The sequence below is a fragment of the Jaculus jaculus genome, chromosome 18, assembly GCF_020740685.1.
Source record: "Jaculus jaculus isolate mJacJac1 chromosome 18, mJacJac1.mat.Y.cur, whole genome shotgun sequence".
Taxonomy (NCBI): domain Eukaryota; kingdom Metazoa; phylum Chordata; class Mammalia; order Rodentia; family Dipodidae; genus Jaculus; species Jaculus jaculus.
This window is the reverse complement of record NC_059119.1, coordinates 27,898,723-27,912,128: the sequence shown is the minus strand read 5'-3', so window position 1 is coordinate 27,912,128 and position 13,406 is coordinate 27,898,723. Positions and strand designations below refer to the sequence as shown.

The window sequence follows — 13,406 nt, the reverse complement described above, 5'->3', positions numbered from 1 at the left end:
AGGCAAATGGAATACTACAAAACTGCACACAAAAAAATAAAGACAGCTGGAGAGATGGCTTAACAGTTAAGGTGCTTGCCTGCAATGCTTAAGGAACCAGGCTTGATTCCCCAGTAGCCACATAAGCTATATGCACAAGGTGGCGCATGTGTCTGGAGTTCATTTGCAGTGGCTAGAGACCAGGGCACGATCATTCTTTTTCTCTCTCTCAAATAAATAAAAATAAAATAATTTAAAAACAAAGGAAGGAAAGAAAGACAGAAACAGTGAAGAGAGAAAGTATAGGTATGTCAGGACCTTCTGCCAATGTAAGCAAACTCCAGATGCATGTATCACTTTGTGCATCTGGCTTGATGTGAGTACTAGGGTATCACACCCAGGTCATAAGGCTTTGCAACCAAGCACCTGTAACCACTGAGCCATCTCTCCCACCAGAGAATTTATTTTTATTTATTTGGGAAAGAGGCAGAGAAAGAGACTAGGTGTGCCAGGACCTCCAGTCACTGCAAACAAATTCCAGATGTGTGTGCCACCTTATGCATCTGGCTTTATGAGGGTACTGGGGAAATCAAACCTAGGTCCTTTAGCTTTGCCAGCAAGCACCTTAACCACTGAGCCATCTCTTGAGCGCATTAAGTCTGAAATTCTGATGAAAGTGGATGTATTGTTTAGTTAGATGAAATATAAAGGAAATGTCAAGAAATTTTCAGATTAACAGACAAAGCCCAATACTTAAGCTTCTGTTTTGACTGAAAATTGACCCTTTTTCCAGTCACAAGAAAATCTCTGAAGCAGTAGCTTCCCTCCCATTGTAGAGACATCTGAATGTCAGAGCTACTCTCAGGAGTCAGAGAATGAGGAGTTTCTACCTCACCAACAGCTTTTAAGAAGGCAATGGGATGTTTCCTACCAAGCAAGACAGGTATAAAGGGCTATCCTCAGCAAAATGGTGGGTGACAGCGCCAGGAAGCAGTGAAGTCCATACTTCTCAATACTGAGAACAGCAGTTGTAAAAATGTTCCAAACCTAGCATGATGGCACATGTCTTTCAGCACTGGTAGGAGATAGGAGGCCAGTCCAGGTGAACCTGGGCTAGAGTGAGACCTTGCCTGAGAAAGAAGAAAAAGTGCTCTGGTATAGATCAAGCCTCATCTTCAAAACCTGGATACAAGTTTGACAAGCCAGTTAGCATTTCATTTTGATTTATCAATACTACATTTTAAACTGTAATAAAACATTAGAAAAGACATCTTGCTTTCTAAAGTTTATAAAGTTAGTAATATTTTTTTAAGACAGGGCAGTATATGCTAAGGTATAGAAGTTTCCAAATGCTTTGGCAAAATACATTTCTAATAAAATGGCCAACAATATTTGCTTCTTTGTCTTATGACAAACATACTTCTGTTTGCTTTTATCTCCTATCAAGTCATACTCAGACCACTGCAAGTAGAGCCTGACTGTGACAAGACTGCAGCAGGCTCACAAATCACTACTTCAAGTGGCACAGAGTGGGTTCTCACTAACAATGGCGGTGTAAGATCAGTATCTTATCACAGTTGCTGTCCTCATGCAGAGTCAGAACTTTAAAGTAACACTATAACCACTAAAACTATACAGAACTCAGAAACTCTATAAAATGCTAAACAAACTGTTGTGGTTACCAAATCTGAAAAATCTGCAATCTTCAGAGTCAAAGAACACAGTAAGATTAAATTTAAAAGATCTGACAGCATTCCATTTGCTTCAAACATATTATATGATCTGAATTATTCCCAGCTCCTAGATTCACACTGCTTTAGATGTCAAAATAAACCCAAGAAAATTAAGGCAGTACTCTGGTATAAGAAATGTTTGTTAAAAAAAAAAAAAAAGCATTGTATCAGGCAATGCATCAAATACTTTTCCTTTGATACTTGTTTTGGGAACATTCTCAAATTTTAAGGCAGAGAGGATTACAGATCCAAATGTTAATGCAAATAATCCCAGTCAATTCAGATTAGTTGAGATTATCAAATTTTAATAAACCTAGCAGAGATGCAGAAAGAAACAACTGGCATTTCCTGGAAAATAATAATGCACACTTCACATGAAAAGAATTAAAAGGGCTGGAGAGATGGTTTAGAGGTTAAGGCGTTTGCCTGCAAAGCCAAAGGACCTAGGTTCAATTCCCCAGGACCCATATAAACCAGATGCACAAGGTGGCGCAAGTGTCTGGCTTGCAGCTGCTGTTGGCTGTGGCACACTCATCCTCTATCTGTCCTCTCCCCACTTTACTTCTCTCTAGCTCTCAAATAAATAAATGAAAAAGCTAAAACATAAAAATAAAATATTTTTAAAAAAGAATTTAAAATCTTCTTGTCACTTTGCATTCCTTCAAAGTAAAAATAATAAGTGGAAACTCTAAAATTTCCTGAATGCTTTATCTACCATCCAAGCATATGGCTTTACATGCATTAATATTTAAACCTTATAGCCCTATGAGGTTAGGTGCTCTTATTCTCATTTGACAGACAAATATGTTATATAACCTGAACTGCAATATGTCACAAAATGAGATTTGGAATGTTGACTAGAACTCAGGACTGGTGCTGAAGTCATGTTAGTTATTTTTTAAGTTTGTGTCCCAAAACTTTCAAAAGGAATGGCTGGAGAGACGGCTTAGAGGTTAAGGCACTTGCAGGCAAAGCCAAAGGACCCAGGTTCTACTCCCCAGTATACATAAAACCAGATGCACAAAGTGGCGCATGAATCTGGAGTTTGTTTGCAGTGGCTGGAGGCCTTGATGCTCTCATTCTCTCTCTCAAATAAATTAAATTAAATAATAAATATTTTAAGAATTGGCAAGTGTTAACCAAATCCCATGCATTACTAAAGCATAAGAGACAGGTAATTGCTACAACAGTGACATAACCTACCCAGTGTATCTTAAAAGGTCAGAAAATTTCCAAAAGTCCTCATATACACAAATTTTAAAAATCATACTGCAGTGAAATTTGGCCTTCTCAGAGATTTGCAGGGAGCTTTTATATGAGAAGGTGGTCTCCCAAACATCTTTTAATCAGGTACAAAATTCACTGGTTATATGCACCATAAATTTCATTTTTGGCCACACTTCTTGAGGTTAATTAACTTTTCATTTTCACAACTACTACAAAGTCCCTGAGAACATTTTTCATCAGAAGACATAGTACTATGAAATGAATAAAAGCTGTATGTATTTATGCATGTACATACATGCATACTGTCTGGTATTAGAGAAAAATTTAACAATTTTTTCTGCTTGAATTACAGAAGTTAAATTATGAGTGCCTGTTCTTCACTGGGATTCTGAATAGTCACTCAAAATGGACATTTTTTTGTACATTTTCTGAAAAAAACACCTGTCTACATAGAGTTCTGCCTGCCTTAGTTGACAATTCTAAAGCCAAAAGGTTAAGCAACTTGCAGCAGGCTCTGAGATTATGGATGAAAAGTAACACAGGTCTGAATCTTGGTTTTATTCCCACTCACTGCCCGACAAAAGAGGGTGCCTTACTGCCAAGTCCCATCACCTTGTACAGTCAGTTCTCTTGGATCAGAACTCTTCTGAAATCAAAGCTTAGGTGACCTGCCCCAGAGCAAGTATGCAAAGCCTCCAAATGTTCAGGTAAAGAGCTAGTGACTCAGACAACAAGCGCTGCAGCTCACTGAAAGGCAGTGATTCACATGAAAAGCTACCTGGTTCTAAGGTCTTTGCATGTGAGTCAGAAAGGCTACTTACTTCTCATACCATGGACTTGACCAGAGCTTTCTGGAGAGCTGGCACCTTAATGTCAGACATTGTTTTTCTACACTGTGCAACAAAGCATCTCAACCATGTGGATGACTCAATTATGTCAAAACTCAGCCCTCTGGCAAGGCAAAGCAACAAGCAGCAACCTAGCATTCAGCAAGCTCTTAATGATCACAGAATACTTTATGACTGGGGATTGAATAACAAATGACAGTTTCCCTGAGCATCTAGTATCCCCTCAAGGTCATTTCCAAATCATCTCTCACAGAACATATAACTAAAATTCTAACTGTATTAATTTTGTACAACTTATTCTTTGGCCAGTTCTTGAAGACAGGGTCCTGTTATGTAGTACCGTAATTAGCCTGCCTTGCTTGATCCCTGAAGTGCTGGATTACAAGTGTGTATCACCACATTTGGCTCATTTCATTCTTATACCAATTTTGTTTCCACGGTATTTCCCTCAGGATCTAAAGGATCATGAAGCACATACAGTTTCCCACTTTGCCATTTTCAAAGTCACTGAAGGAATATATTTGCTAACAGAATCCATGCTCTCTTCCCTTAAAACACTTTGGAGTGACATGGAGAATGACGAGATAGTGGGCACAGGGTTTCTTTTTGGGATACTAATGTTCTAAAATTATACAGCGGTTATCAATGCATAACTTGGTGACTATACTAAAAAACATGGAAGTGTACTCTACAATAGGCTAAGTCTTATGACACATGGATTACATCTCAATAAAGCTATTTTTTAAAAACCAACTGAATTTAGAAAGCAACGTAACCTTGTCCTTCTATACATAGCCCAAATGTAAACTACTTCCAAAGGATTATTTTGAAAATCAGTAATCCTTACTGTAAACTAACATATCTTAACTAGATAAAGCAATAAAAATTTGATGTCTCCAGATTTTATCACATATTAATAATATATCATTTTTAAATTTTAAAAATACTACTCTATGTCAAATCAGTTCACCTTGAATTTTTATTATCCAAAACAAATGCTAAGATGTATTAAAAGTAGTGGAGGCTGGGCATGGTGGTACATGACTTTTAATCTCAGCACTCAGGAGGTTGAGGTAGAAAGATCACTGTGAGTTCGAGGCCAGCCTGAGACAACATAGTGAATTCCAGGTCCGTCTGAACTAGAGCAAGACCCTACCTCAAAAAAAAAAAAAAAAGTAGTGGAAATGCACTATACTTTCAATACAACAAAAGTATTTTGAATTCTAGGGCCATGTGTTTTGTGAATAGTGTGAGTACAAGTTAAAACTCTAAAAACTAAACATTTCTAAAAAGCATTTCTAAACACTATGAAGCAATTCTAAAGTGTTATTAGAAATCAAACACTTGTAATAACACATTTATAAAATCTGTTTTACTTTTTTAAAAGAAGTCTCCAAAACCCTCTGAAATATTCACAAAAGGAACGGGGATAATCACGTTGGATTCCTACTGCTATGTCTGAGGGTGTATGTATATACAGGTAGAGAAATCCCTCATCTAACGTGCTTGGGGCTAAAGTTTCAGATTTCCAAATTAGGGATGCTTGTTCACATGTATACATACATATCTACATACCACAATCTATCTTACTTTATTAATCCTACTTAAAAAAAATAAAAAAAAACATTTAGATAAGGTTTTAGGCTAGTGAGTGGCCTAGACAGGATAGGGAAAAAATTGAAAATGCAGTGGATGGAGAGCCTCTTTGGCAGTCACAGGTAGCATGCTACATTCCTTGATAATGTACCCATCTGGCAGTAAATCTGAGGCTGCTGAAACTTCATTGAGAACATGAGAAGTTTTTGTAAGGCTTGATTTTTACATACTACCAGTTCTAAAGCACTTTCAATAAGTCCCACGTTTATTATATTACAGGTTAGGGTGGACACACAGGTGCAAGGAAGGCCTCCCTCAAAGAAGTCCCAATGTGACCGCTTGCTCCTGTCATGCTCAACACTGAGGATGTTCACTTACAACATCAGACCTTCTAGGCCTAACTTACTAGCCACAGCAGTAACCATTATAGATGACTGTAACACTGGAAAAAAGAATGTATGTTCAAAACAAATCTAACTCTATATTCTCTAATACAACACTATTTGAAATTCCAGTAAAATGAGGCAGGGAAAACGACTTAACAAACAACCCTTAATAATCTCATTTAAAGGGATATCTATAATATTTCAAAGTATCCTCTTCCTTTTAAGGATATTTCTCTGTGGCCTCAAACCTCTCCAAATGAATACATTACTGAACAGTTGCTGAATGAATGAATGAATGAAATAAACAGATGTTCTAACTGCCAAGAAGGTACTTGCTGGATGCATGTCTCAAAACACAACAGGCTGACACACGAGAATCCTACTGGGAAGATCACTTAATTTCAGAGGTAGAAAACAAAGTGGACGTTGTCTTATGCCATGCAGTCAACATGTTATTAAATTCACAATCGGAAGGGGGAACTTTCAGAAAGGAAAGGAAAAAATCCACAAAAACGCAAAGTGTCCCTTAAATGGACTAGGTTCCACCATGTCTGGATTGGAAACATAAATATAAGACAAAGAGACTTTAGGCTTGGAGGAGGGGGGGGAGGTCAAAAGGTCACCACCCGGTGACCCTCAGGAGAACCGACCCAGCTCAGGCCAAGCTGAATCCACCCCACCAAGTGTGGCCCCGAGTTGTGCACACAAGCCATGGATGGAGGCCACCCCAGCCTCTTATTTTGTTTTTGTGTGTGTGTGTGTTGTTTCTTTTTTTGGGTGAGGGTTTGCGCCGCAGCCGACGTTCCCCTGAGCACCTCGGCACAAAGAAACCACCCAGAGGGCTAGAGAGATGGCTTAGCGGCTAAGGCACTTGCCTGCAAAGCCTAAGAACCCAGGTTCAACTCCCCAGGACTCCCTTAAGCCAGATGCACAAGGTGGTGCATGCATCTGGAGTTCATTTGCAGCAGCTGAAGGCCCTAGTGTGCCTATTCTCTCTGTGCCTCTTTCTCTCAAATAAATAAATATATACGTGTGTGTGTGTGTGTATACATATATATATACATATATATATATATATATATATTTTTTTTTTTTTTTGTAAGAGGAGGAGGAAATCACCCAGAGACAAAACACGCTCCCCCACCACCACCGACGGACATACTGTGAAGACGCGGCCCCGGGTAGGCAGGCAGGCGGGCCAGGGGGCAGCGGGCCGCACAGGCTCCTCCGTGCCCACCTTTGCCCACGACTCTCACAACTTGCCACCCAAGCCCGCTCCATTTTCTGCACGCGAGCGACGCGGAGGGCAGAACCCGCGCGAGAAGGGCGCGCGAGGACGGCCGCGGCGGGGCGGGGGTGCAGCGACGGGCCGGGCGGCCGGGGTCGCGCCGCACCACGCCCCCTTCGGTCGTTCCCCCCGCCTCCGGGCCGCTATTGTTCCCGCGCCGCCCCCGCCCCGGCGCGCTCACGGGAGGGGGTCACGACGACGGCGGCGGCGGCGGCGGCTGCACAATAACATAAACAACCGAGGGGCCGAACCCGGCCCCGCGGCATCCGCCGCACTCACCCGGCAGCACGGCGAGCGGTCGCAGGGAAGCCCGCGGCGTGTGACCGACGCCGTCCGTCCGTGCAATGGCCGCGGCCGTTAGCCAGCCGTGCTCGGCGGCTCCGCAACTCCCGGGCCCGTCGCGTCGTCCGGCCTCGGCCGCTCCGCTGAGTAACAGAGACGCGGGCCGTCAACGCGCACGCCCGCCCACGTCATCGCGCAAGGCCACGCCTCCCCCGCGCGCGCGCGTCTCCGGAGCGGCCTGCGGGGCGGGGCAGCCCTCCAGTCCCAGGGAGTCCCGGATTGCGGGGGCGGGACCCGCATCGCGGAGGGGGCGTGGCCAAGCTGGTGTGCTGGCCTGATTGGAGAAGGGCGTCTGGAGGCGGGGCAGCGGGGAAAGCCTCAGGAAAAGCCGCGTGTGAGGGGCGGGGCCTACGGTGGCACGTGGCGGCGCGTGGCTGTGAACCCCGGCGCTGGCAGACAGCGGTCCACCAGGTCCTAGCCCGAGCCTCCGGGACTCCTTGCCCTGGGGTTTTGAAGGTCAGGTGGCTCAGGTCACCCGCCGGTAGGCGAGCAGGCACGCGTGCAGGGGCGCACACCTGAGGGAATGCTACTTTGAGGGTCCCAAGCACCTCTTCAGCTTCGCAGGAAAAAAAAAAAGGACAAAAACTGCCCCCTGTTTTTTCCAAAATCCTCCCTCCTCCCACGTGATCTTTTTTGCGTTATCGATTTACTTCTAAGGCTCCACAAGTCAGGGAAATGTCAACTAGAGAAGTGATAAGTTGACAAACTTCAGTAGTGGGTGGAAAGGCTTTTAAATCACTGCCATTCATGAAAGAGGACATATTTTAACACTTGACAGAAGAAAATGTACCAATAAATCAGAAAAAAAAAGCAAGAAACAAGCCTACATACAATGATTCCGCTTATGAACTATTAAAACTGTACAAGACTGTCATAATTGGAGGAAAAGATCATGACATCAAAATAAGAGAGACTGATTGACAGGGGGGAGGGGATATGATGGAGAATGAAGTTTCAAAGGGGAAAGTGGAGGGAGGGAAGGCATTACCATGGGATATTTACAATCATGGAAGTTGTTAATTACAAAAAATAAAAAAAATTAAAACTATATAGTATATGCATAGTTCTATGTAAATACATACCGAATGTATACAAATTTATTTTGATAGTGGTTCATTAGCCAACTGGGAAATGAAGGGTAATTCAGTTTTCTCTTGTGGATTTGAGGCAGTTTAGGGTGACTGGGACGAGGAAAGTGAAAAGCAGGAATGTCCTTGAGTCTGCCCTTGCACTCTCCACTTTTCCAGCTCTGCTTTTCCATAAGCAAGCTGAATCCCTCCCAAGGAAGGAGTTCCCCTTTCCTAGAATTAAGATTCTGGTCATGGCTGGTTAGCTCACCCTTCATTCAGAATCTATAAATGACCCCACTTTGGGTGGCAGGGTGGGCTTTTCCCCCACCTGCCTTCTACATGGCAGGAGCTCACTGCACTTTCTTTGCTTTCCTTAATCTAATACAGTATCTCTAAACCCAAATTATTGGTGCGTTGGCATATATTGGTATATTGGCAAGGAATCCCCAAATTCCTGTTTCAGCTTCCCATGATTTCCAAAAGGAATTGTTATGTTGACAATCAGAGATAAGTTACCTTAATTATGAATACATCAATATTTATTAAATATGTAAGTAAATTCAGGTAAACTATTTTCCCTTTGCATGTTGAGATGACCTATTTCTAGTGATTCTGAAGTGGAATATACATGAGTAGTCATTCTTTGTTTTGTTTTGTTTTTCTCAGCATTCGTGTGCGTGTGTGATATGATATACATGTGTGTATACGTGCACTTGTGTGTGCTGGTGTGTATTGGTAACACATGTGGGGGGTGTAAGTATGTGGATATGCAGGCATTGAAGGTCAAAGGGCAACCTCAAATGTTATCCTCAGGAATGTTGGCCAAGTGCTTTTGAGACAGAGTAACTCATTGGCCACGAATTCACCAATTTAGCTAGACTGGCTAACCAGAAATCTCCAGGGATCTCCTTCCCCAGTGTTGGGACTTTAGGGGCACACTGTCATGCCTGAGTACTGGAGTATTGTTGCATGTGTACTGGAGATTGAACTCAGGTCTCCGTACTTGTTAGGCAAGCACTTGACCATGAACCATCTCCCTAGATCCCTTATCAATGTTCTTTACTGCTCTTCTCTCCTCATTTCTCCAGCACATTCTCTGCCAGACAGTGTTCTAGGACTGGGAATGGCAGCACCAAGCAGGACACAGAGACTGCACACCAAGTTACTCAGCCTTAATCCATCTGTCTCCCTCCCAGCAGCCTGATGTGTTTCCTTTTCAGAGACCTTCTCCCAGACAAAACTTTAGGGTTCATGGCGCCAATGCTAGAATGAATGATGAGCCAATTGATGAAGCAAAGTTTGAGACTTTATTTAAAAAAATATACAGCCAGGCGTGGTGGCACACATCTTTAATCCCAGAGGCAAAAGGGGGATTATCGTGAGTTTGAGGCCACCCTGAGACTACATAGTGAATTCCAGGTCAGCCTGGATTAGAGCAAAATCCTACCTCAGAAAACTAAAAAGAAAAGAAGGAAGGAAGGGAAGAAGGAAGGAGCTCCAGGAAAGAGAAAGAGAGAAATATAATGTATACCTAATGAAATATGGACCTGCCCAGAGTTAGATTTGTAGCTTGAGAGAATAAGACATAGGGTATGGCTCCTCAAAGTCTGAATGTAAAATGAACCCTGTAAATTCATGTGTTTGAGTGCATAAGCCCTAGCTGGTGGCACTATTTGGGAAGATTGTGGAACCTTTAAGAGGTGAAGGCTTGCTGGAGGAAGTGTGTCACAGTTACAGCCTAGCTTCACGGACTTTCTACTTCCCCTCTACTGATGTGAAGATGTGACGTCATCTGTCTGCTCCTGCCATGGTTTCCCTGCCATAATCGCCTTCCCCTTGACACTTTAAGCAGAAAATCAGCCCTTTCCTTGCCATAACTGCTTCTGGTTGGATATTTTTGTCCCAGCAAAGAGAAAGTAACTGATAAAAGGTTTGTGCTTATGAGTGGTTGTAATGGGTGTATATATAGGAGTTTGACGATTCTCAAGTTATAGCCCTAAATGTTGCTCCACCACCACCCCCTGCTTTCCCTGTAACATTGTTTAAAGAATTTAACTCGTGAAAAGGTTAAAAGTTAAAGAATTTCTCTTAGTGGAAAAAGTTTGCGATGGGTGCTATGCAGACTTAGGAATAAGAAGGGAGTGCTAAAGATTCAGTGTGGTATCTCAGTGGGCTATGTGGCTTCTATTAGTGATGTTTGAAGTTTGTAGTCATTTGAAGTCTGATGCTGCCTCCCCCTCTTTTTTTTCTTTCTCAGCAGTAGAAGAGCATATCTGGCCTGGAGAGATGGCTTCACAGTTAGGGTGCTTGCCTGTGGAACCTAAGGATCCAGATTCAACTCCCCAAAATCCATGTAAGCCAGACACACAAGGTGGCACATGCATCTGGAGTTGTTTGCAACGGCTAGAGGCTCTGGTATGCCCATTCTCTCTCGTTCTTTCTTACTTTCATAAATAAATAAAATAAAATATAAAAATGATCAGATTTCAAAAATAGAGCCTGTGCCACTCTTCCCATGTCATTACAGTTTTTCCTGTCTGTCTATCCTACCTCAGCAATACAATGGAGCTCAAAATCCCTGTTAATTGATATTAAGAAACTAGCTGGTGTAATTAATGAGACCAGGGAAAGGTTAATTATGGAATTTCCACTCAAGTGGAGAAAAGACTTTTTTTTTTTTCTAGGTAAGGTCTTGCTCTAACCTAGGCTGATCTGGAATTCACTCAGGGTGGCCTCAATGTCATGGCGATCCTCCTACCTCTGCCTTCCCAGTGCTGGGATTAAAAGTGTGTGCCATCACACTTGGCTGAGAACAGATTTGACTAGGAAGAGATTAAGTGAGACAGGGGTAACTTGGTGTATGACGGTGCTCTGATAAAAGAGAGCAGGGTAAGTTGAGAAAGATGAGGAAGGACCAGCCATGGTGGAAGACCGAAGAGGAAGAAATAATAAGATGGGCTGGAGAGATGGCTTAGCGGTTAAGCACTTGCCTGTGAAGCCTAAGGACCCTGGTTCGAGAATCGGTTCCCCAGGTCCCACGTTAGCCAGATGCACAAGGGGGCGCATGCGTCTGGAGTTCGTTTGCAGAGGCTGGAGGCTCTGGCGCGCCCATTCTCTCTCTTTCCCTCTATCTGTCTTTCTCTCTGTGTCTGTAGCTCTCAAATAAATAAATAAATAATTTTAAAAAAATAAAAAAAAAAAGAAATAATAAGATGAGGGCTGGAGAGATGGCAGTTAAGTGCTTGCCTGTGAAGCCTAAGGACCCTGGTTCAAGGCTCTATTCTCCAGGACCCACGTTAGCCAGATGCACGAGGGGGCGCATATGTCTGGAATTCATTTGCAGTGGCTGGAGGCCCTGGCGAGGGCATTCTCAATCTCTCTCTCTCTCTCTCTATCTCTCTCACTCTCAAATAAATAAAAATAAACAAAAATAAAATTTAAAAAAAGAATTAAAAAATAAGATGAAAATGAGAAGATTGGTAAAGGGACTGATGGTTTGAATGTAAAATGTCCCTCCTAGGCTCATGTATTTGAATACTTAGTCCCCAGCTGGTGGTGCTCTTTGGAAATATTGTGCAACATTAAGAGGCAGAGCCTTGTTAGAAATGGATCACTGGGGGCAGGCATTTAGGTTTTATGGTCTGGTTCTGGTTGCTGTTCTTTCTCTGTTTTCTGTCTGCAATGTGATGATGTGACACCAGCTGCAGATATCATGTTTCAATCTGTCAACAATGTCATGAAGGTTTTATAATTACAGAACAAAAGAAGATCACAAATAAGGCACTTTTTCAAATACATTGGTGGAAACACCAGGTAGGTGGGTTACAGCAAAGCAGGGAAATCTCTGCGATAGGCTTCAGTTGCTCTCTGATAGCATTCTTAGCCTTTGGGTTGGTGGAAGGTTTCACCTGATAGTTATAAGGATGTTCCATCAAAAAGATGGGTAGGAGGGCTGGAGAGATGGCTTATTGGTTAAGGCACTTGCCTGTGAAGCCTAAGGACTTAGGTTTGATTCTCCAGGTCCCATGTAAACCAGATGCACATGGTGGTGCATGCATCTGGAGTTTATTTGCAGTGGATAGAGGCCCTGGCATGCCCATTTTTACATACTCTCTCTCCCTATCCTTCTCTCTGTCTCTAATAAATAAATCAGAAAAATTTTTTTTTAAAGATGGGTAATAAATAGCTATTACGGGCATTAAAGACAGCCCAAGATGGGCTGGAAGGGTGGCGTAGTGGTTAAGGCATTTCTTGCAAAGCCCAAAAAAGGTTCGAGTCCACAGGATCCATGTTAGCCAGATTCACAAGGGGGCACACACATCTGGAGTTTGTTTGCAGTGGCTGGAGGCCCTGACGTGCACATTCTCTCTTTCTCTCTCTGCCTCCCTCTCCCTCTTTCTCTGTCAAATTAATTAATTAATAAAATTAAATAAAAACAACACCCCAAGATAATTTGTCTCTGGACCCAGAACATTCCAACTCTACATCACATAAATACTGATCAATCGATAGGTTGTTTGAAGTAGATACAGCTGCTTTTCAGAAACCTTAGCTCACAATACACGCAAAAGTGTCCTGCTCTCAAGTGAGCTGGGAACCCCCTTTTGTGCTTTTCTTTGCATGTGACACTTCACATTCACTTTTACTCCATGACTTGATGCAGAATGGGGCCCTCACCACATGTGGCCACCTGATCCTGGACTTCCCAGGCCCCAGAAACATGAGACAAAATAGACCCCTGAAGCCCACCGTGCTCAGCTACCAAAGACGGTTGGCATTCCTCCTCTGGTGAATAAGAGAAAGGGATGAGTGAAAGGGTCAGAAAATTTATTTTTTTGGCACATGTGTATGTGTTTCTCTCCACTTAATTTACTGAGGCATTGCTACCTTTCTGTTGCTGTTATAAAACACATGACCAAAAGCAGCTGATGGGAGGA

General features: G+C 42.7%; 1 protein-coding gene across 3 annotated transcripts in view; it reads right to left on the bottom strand.

Annotated features, from left to right (window-relative positions):
* Mapk8 (mitogen-activated protein kinase 8) overlaps nt 1-7,451 on the bottom strand; it is a 103,215-nt gene extending 95,764 nt beyond the window's left edge. For all 3 annotated transcript variants that reach the window (XM_045137371.1, XM_045137372.1, XM_045137373.1), the window contains exon 1: nt 7,337-7,451. The gene's annotated coding sequence lies outside the window, so the exon portion shown is untranslated. The remainder of the gene's footprint in view (nt 1-7,336) is intronic.
* Nucleotides 7,452-13,406: the final 5,955 nt, after the last annotated feature.